The sequence below is a fragment of the Eptesicus fuscus genome, chromosome 14 (genome assembly GCF_027574615.1).
Source record: "Eptesicus fuscus isolate TK198812 chromosome 14, DD_ASM_mEF_20220401, whole genome shotgun sequence".
In the NCBI taxonomy this organism is placed as follows: Eukaryota; Metazoa; Chordata; class Mammalia; order Chiroptera; family Vespertilionidae; genus Eptesicus; species Eptesicus fuscus.
In genome coordinates, this window is record NC_072486.1 from 42,608,539 (window position 1) to 42,614,807 (window position 6,269).

At 41.2% G+C, this 6,269-nt stretch overlaps 1 pseudogene; it reads right to left on the minus strand.

The window, feature by feature from the left end:
• Window positions 1-394: 394 nt before the first annotated feature.
• On the minus strand, window positions 395-959 carry LOC103294983 (60S ribosomal protein L9-like; annotated as a pseudogene).
• Between the last annotated feature and the right edge of the window lie 5,310 nt (window positions 960-6,269).

A 6,269-nucleotide genomic window follows, 5' to 3' on the forward strand; every position in this document is an offset into this window, starting at 1 on the left:
GCCATTGACTGTTCTCTAAACTTCCAGTAACATTAAAAGATATTTTACTAGAACACCTGTCTGATCCAAGCTAACTCAGCAAGAAAAGGCAGCCAAGATCAGGTGACAGGCTATTGTGAATTCTACATACCTTAGGAACCTAATTGCTAGCTCAAAACTCATTATTTTAAATTTAATTAGATTACTTACCAACCCTACATGTTATCTTCTACTTCTTTGCACATTTATAGAGCTCTGAAAAATCTCCAAAGAGTGCTCCATCCAATGGCTTGTTTTTTCTTTCTCCCCTGTGGAACTTTTTTTTTTTAACACATGGCTTATATTACATCTTTAAAATATCACAAATAAGTCTGAGGAATCATCTGGCCTCTTGCTGTTTCTGTAGCTAGACAACTTAGATCTTATTCATCAGCCTGCTTACTGCTCCTTTTTTAGAAACATAGATACCCTCCAAAATTTTTCTGATAACCTCGTTTTCAACTGCCATGGCTTGCTGAATCAAAACAGCTGAATCCAAGTTCAATGTCATTTCCTTCAAGAATTAACTCATCTTTGTAGGCTTGATATACTGAATAGGCAATGCCTGACCTCATCCAAACCCTGCAGGTGCATTTTTCACCCAAGAAATTTCTGATTTCAACAAGAGAACAATTCTCCTGATAGGGAATGAGCACACACAGGCCTCATTTTGTAAGGAAGTCCAGTGTAACACCCTTGATCATGTTCTGTACATGACTACAGATGATGCGAATGGTAGCCGGTTCCTTGCTATTTTCCCACTGTTTGTCAATCTGGAGCATCTTCTTTTTCTTTCCAAGGAAACGGAGTTCTATGTTGATGTGATTGAAGTCCCTCCTCCGGGTGCCTCTGGGGCACTTCACAGTAACTGTGCTTCCCTCCAGAGTGAGATTGACATTTTCTGGAATGTCAACAGTCTGATTGCTGAAGATGGTCTTCATCCTCATAGTAGATGTGGCGGGCGGGGGGGGGGGGGGGCGGCGGGCGGGGCCAGGGGGAGTCCTGTGGGTCATTTTTAATATTTGCTCTCAGTTTCAGCAGCCTCTTGTCTTCTTGCCATCCATAAGGTTCTCAACCCTGGTGTGTGTGTGTGTGTGTGTGTGTGTGTGTGTGTGTGTGTGTGTGTGTAGGGGTAAAAGGGAAACTGCCTGTTTCTCTCAGCAAATCCCTGTTTCTAGCAAGAGGCAGCGAGGGCAAGAGCAGAGTAGGCCTGATTCTGCGGGTGGGGCAGGTGGGGCGGGTGGTGGTGGTGCGGCTCTAACATCCCCAGCTTCACACATTGGCTAGTCTTTTTGTTCACCAACCAAAGCAATGTTGTGGTAAATAGAGATGTGACTATACAGTTCCTCTTCCAAAGCATGCTATTAAGGTATTAGTAGACCAGCCTCAGCAATGTAGCCTAAGACCCCCTTGAACACCTGCTTGCAAGTGTTCAATTTTGTCCTTATCCTTTTTTTTTCTGTTAATTTGAAAAAAATCATTTCCTCACATTCAAGTTATTAGGTGTTTTTTCTGTGTCTGTAAAGGGAGAAATCTGACATCCAAGAGTGTGAATTGGAATTTCCCTATCTACTTGAAGTTTTAAGATAGTGATTGTAAGATCCCTGGTTCATATAACAGAAATCAGAATCTCACATTTTTTATGTGATTTTCTAAGAAATTTACTGGGATTTTTCTCTGGTCTATACATTCAACATTGGCTGCTAAAATGTGTGTCCACCTCAACTTTTCCCCACACCCTATGATAATTCAATGATTTATTTCATAGCTTTGGGAATAAAAGATTGTTTTAAAATTCAGTATAAACTATGTAAACAATTACCCTTGTTTCTCTTCTTTTTTCTTCTTTTTAGTAAAAACCCAAGGGATTAGTAATAGATTATTTTTCTCGATAAAAATTCATGCCCCTTAGAGGACCATGAAATGATCTTTCTTTCATTTTTTCCTGCTGAGGAGGCTTCAGATGCGGTGGCAAGTTATTTGGGATCATGTGGATACAGGCAACCACTCTAGGAAAAGCAGAACAAGATGGAAGGAGCCAAGGTTCCTGATACCATGAAGACTCTGTGCCAGTAAGACATTGTTAGTTTTGTGTTGAGTTATACCTAATGGCTTGTTGGACTCATTAATCCATAGTGTGCAAGGCTTCTAAAAGTTTTTTGGTGATTGAATTTTCAGTAATAAGGAGCTTGTATTAACACTAGTGACCATTTCCCCTTAATTTATTTGTCAGGGACCCAGTTTTAAATCATTCCCTGTATGCATATGAACTTGTAAAATCCAGTATTCTTACTTTTGGATTGTGGAAATACTGTATCATTACTGAACCAGATAGCTTTTGGCTGCAAGTAACTGAAACCCCAAATCAAATAGATTTTAATATTTTTAAAAAGGCTTTGAGTAAGATTTGGTCTGGCTTCATTCCTTTGAGAATTTCTTGGCTCTGCTGGCCTTAGTGATCTCTATCATCATGTTAGATTTTTTTAAAAAATGAGAACTGAGGTGAGACTACTCAATTCCAGAAGAATTTTTAGCTGAATCCATGATGGCCCAGCTAAAGTCTACCTTTCTAAGCACCCTTGCAGCTGGGTGTGACCACGTGACCAGATCTGGTCAATAGGATATGAGCAGGAGACATGAATGCAATTTCTGAGTCTTGTTCTTAGAAAGACGAGGCATGTGCTCCTTCCACCTTTTCCTTCTTCCCCTTGAATAGACTTGGGACATGGTAATTATACAGGTAAAGGCAACTCTTTTGAAGACAAACCCATCTCGAATCCTACAAATTAAGGCAGAACAAAGAGAAAGGATTCTGGGTCTCTGACACTGTGAAACTGCCATGGTAGCCTTGAACTGCTAATGCTTTAACTCTATATAGGAAAAAAAAAAAAAAAAAGACTCCTGGTTTGTTTAAACCACTATTATTCTGGATCTTTATAGAGCAGCTCACTAGAATCTCTGGGGTCCCCAAGACCCTTTTAATGGATTTCTGAGGTTAAGTCTATTTTTTATCCTCACCCAAGGATATCTTTATTAATTTTAGAGAGAGAGAGAGAGAGGAAAGGGGAGAGGGGACCTGATTGGTTGCCTCCCATACCCACCTTGTCTGGGGATTGAACCTGCAGCCTTGATATGTGCCCAGACTGTGAATTGAACCCAAAACCTTTTGGTGTATGGAATGATGCTCCAACCAACTGAGCCACAGGGCAAAGGCGGTCATTCTATTTTTATAATAATACTGTTGTAGGTTGGATAACAACCCACCAAAGATCTCCTTAAATTCCTATCGTGTCAAGGATAAAATTCAAAATCAATAATGTGATGACAAAATCTCATTATTTGCCCTGCCAGTACCCCTCCTAGGTCCCTTTGGATCATTACACTCCAGCTTCTCTGGACTCCTTTCGTTTCTTGAACTCGCTAATCTCTTTATTGCCTTATGGACTATGCATTTATTGTACCCTGGAATAATCCACCCACTCTTCATTTACCTGTAATTCATCCTTCAGCTCTCAGCTTACAATGTCACTCCCACACAGAGGCCTTTGCTGATCTCTACCCGTTTATTCTTTCTCATCGATCCTGGCACTTTCCTTTGCTGACCCTTATCACACTGTAGTTATACGTTTATTTATATGTGCCCTTTGTTATGTCTGATTCTCCCACTAAAATTCAAGTTCCATTAGGGCAGAGCTGTGTTTGTTTTGTTCTTGTACATCCTGTGACTAGTGCAGTTTCTGATACATAATAATGATCAATAAATGCTTGTGGAATGAATAAATAAACAATATCGCAAGATGAGCGTGTTTAATTCAATTTATTACCCAACCACCTATTAAACGTTTATTGAATACCTATTAGTGTTAAGTACTGGGAATAAAAATATGAACAAGACACATCTCATATGTCTTTGCAAATAAGATCTTGAGAAGGGGAGATTACTTGGATTATCCAGGTGAGCCATAAATGTCATTATATGTTTTCATTTTTTAAAAAAGTTTGGAGACCATTTTATTTAAATGCATGAACAACCAATGAGCTACTGCAATCCAAGAAAGCTCTTTACATTTAGAACCTTTTTGGAAGTTGTAGTAAGACTGTTGGTATTTAGCAGATTCCTCCTGCCCCCCCAGACTGAGACATAGAGACACAGATAAATGTTTATATAGTTAAAGAGCAGAGGCCCACGTAAAATTTCACACCCCAAGCTGGCTCCCCAACCCAAAAGTTACCATTGGCCCCTGAGAACACCCAAAGACTCCCCCTTCCAGGTTTCACACAATATCAACTGCAGAAACACGCACGGCAAAGTATAAGTTCTATGCATATCACAGCACACACACACACAAATCTTTCAGAGGGAATGCAAGTTGCCAGAGATCACAGCCCCATGTCTGGTGGTTTTGTGATGAGCAGCTTAGTAGCAAACACATCTCCCTGAGTTGTGAGCAGGCAAAATACATCGAGCTCATTTTGCTGTAATTCCATCTATTTTGCAATGTCTGCACAGTGTCTGTCCTTGACTGTTAACTTACTCATTCTTGACAGAACTCTGCTTTGAAGATTCCACATTTTAAAAAGTGCCAGAGGCATTTTCACACTTGTTAGCTTGACCACCACCACTAAGATATATGAGCAAGTTAAAGGGTGGGTGGAGGTAGGCAAAGGGGCAGGGGAATGGCCTTGAAAAGAGACTTTGCTTAGGGCAATGGGTGCACAATGTAGCATGCAGATGATTTTTTTTTTTTGTTTTTTTAAATTCTCACCTGAGGATATTTTTCCATTGATTTTTAGAGAGGGAGTAGAAGGAGATAGAAAGACAGAGAGAAATATTGATGTGAGAGAAATACATCCATTGGTTGCCTCCTGCATGCACCCCAACTGAGGTAGGTGCCCTTGACTGGAATTGAATCTGAGACCCTTCAGTCCGCAGGCCGATGCTCTATCCACTGAGCAAACCGGCTAGGGCACAGATGATGTTTTAATGAATTGTACACTTGAAACCTGTACCCTGATTAATTCAATTTGAAAAAAAAGGAGTAAGTGTTCTCTATGCCTTACTTGCTACAGTTTCCTTCTTTGGAGAGGATTCCCATAATGGTAACAGCGATGGGGGAAGCTGGTGCCAACGACACAAATACATTTCTGTGGTGGAAAGTCCGGCAACTCTCCTATCTCACTTGAGAAGGCTTTCTCCTTGGGATGGTGCTGGGTCCCCTCTGGGGAAGGGAGAGTCTTGGCAGGGTGTCCACTGAAGCCTAGGTCTTTTCTGTAGTTTCTTGCTCTTCAATTCACAAATTGTTTACAAACAATTTCAGATAAGGCATGGGAGAGTGCTTAGGAGTTTTGTTTTGACTTTGGGAAACTAAGAAGCCATTATACGTATTCTTATAAAAGGTAGCTTTTACAACACACAGAGAAGATAAGGTGATGTGACGATGGAGAACGATGTTGGAATGAGGTGGCTCGATGCCGGCAGCCACCAGAAGCTGGTAGAGGTGAGGAGCAGGGGCTCCCTAGAACTTCTGGAGGGGGAATGGCCTTGCTGACATTTCGATATGAGCCCAATGATGCTGACTTTGGACTTCTGGCCCCCAGATCTGTGAGAGAGTAAATTTCTATTGTTTTAAACCATCCAGTCTGTGGTAATTTGTTACAGCAGCCACTGGAAACGAATACAGACAATGACACAGTAAATAAGTCCTTGCAAAACAATATCGTACATGAAGATAAGAATTAAGGTGGTGTATTTGAAAGAGCTGTCTGGGAGGTGTTTGGGACAGTGTGCCAGAGGAGGAGACATTGGACTGGGTTTGAAAGATAAGCAACCATTTTCCAGACAAGGCACATCATTCTTGGCAGAAACAGCAGCACATGGAAAGGCCAGGGGACATACAGAGCATGGTGTGTTCAGGAAACCGAAACATCTGGTTTCAACTGGAGCACGAAGAAGAATGGTGGGAATGAGGAGGTAGAGAATTAAATTGTGGCCAAACTGTGAAGCGTTAATGTGCTACACCTTTGTTCTGTAAGTGATAGGGAACTATTGGAAATACAGGGATGGCTGATTTGCAGAGAATGAAGTTCTGCAGCGACATGAATAGTGGACAAAAGAGCAGTGAGACCAGCTCAGTTCTGCTCGTAACTGTATTGAAAGATGAATGAGACAGGTCATGCCCTTCGGTAGCTTAGAGACTAAGAGGGGGAAACAAAAATGGAGGCACATGTGTAATTTGTCCCAGAGGTTTGTT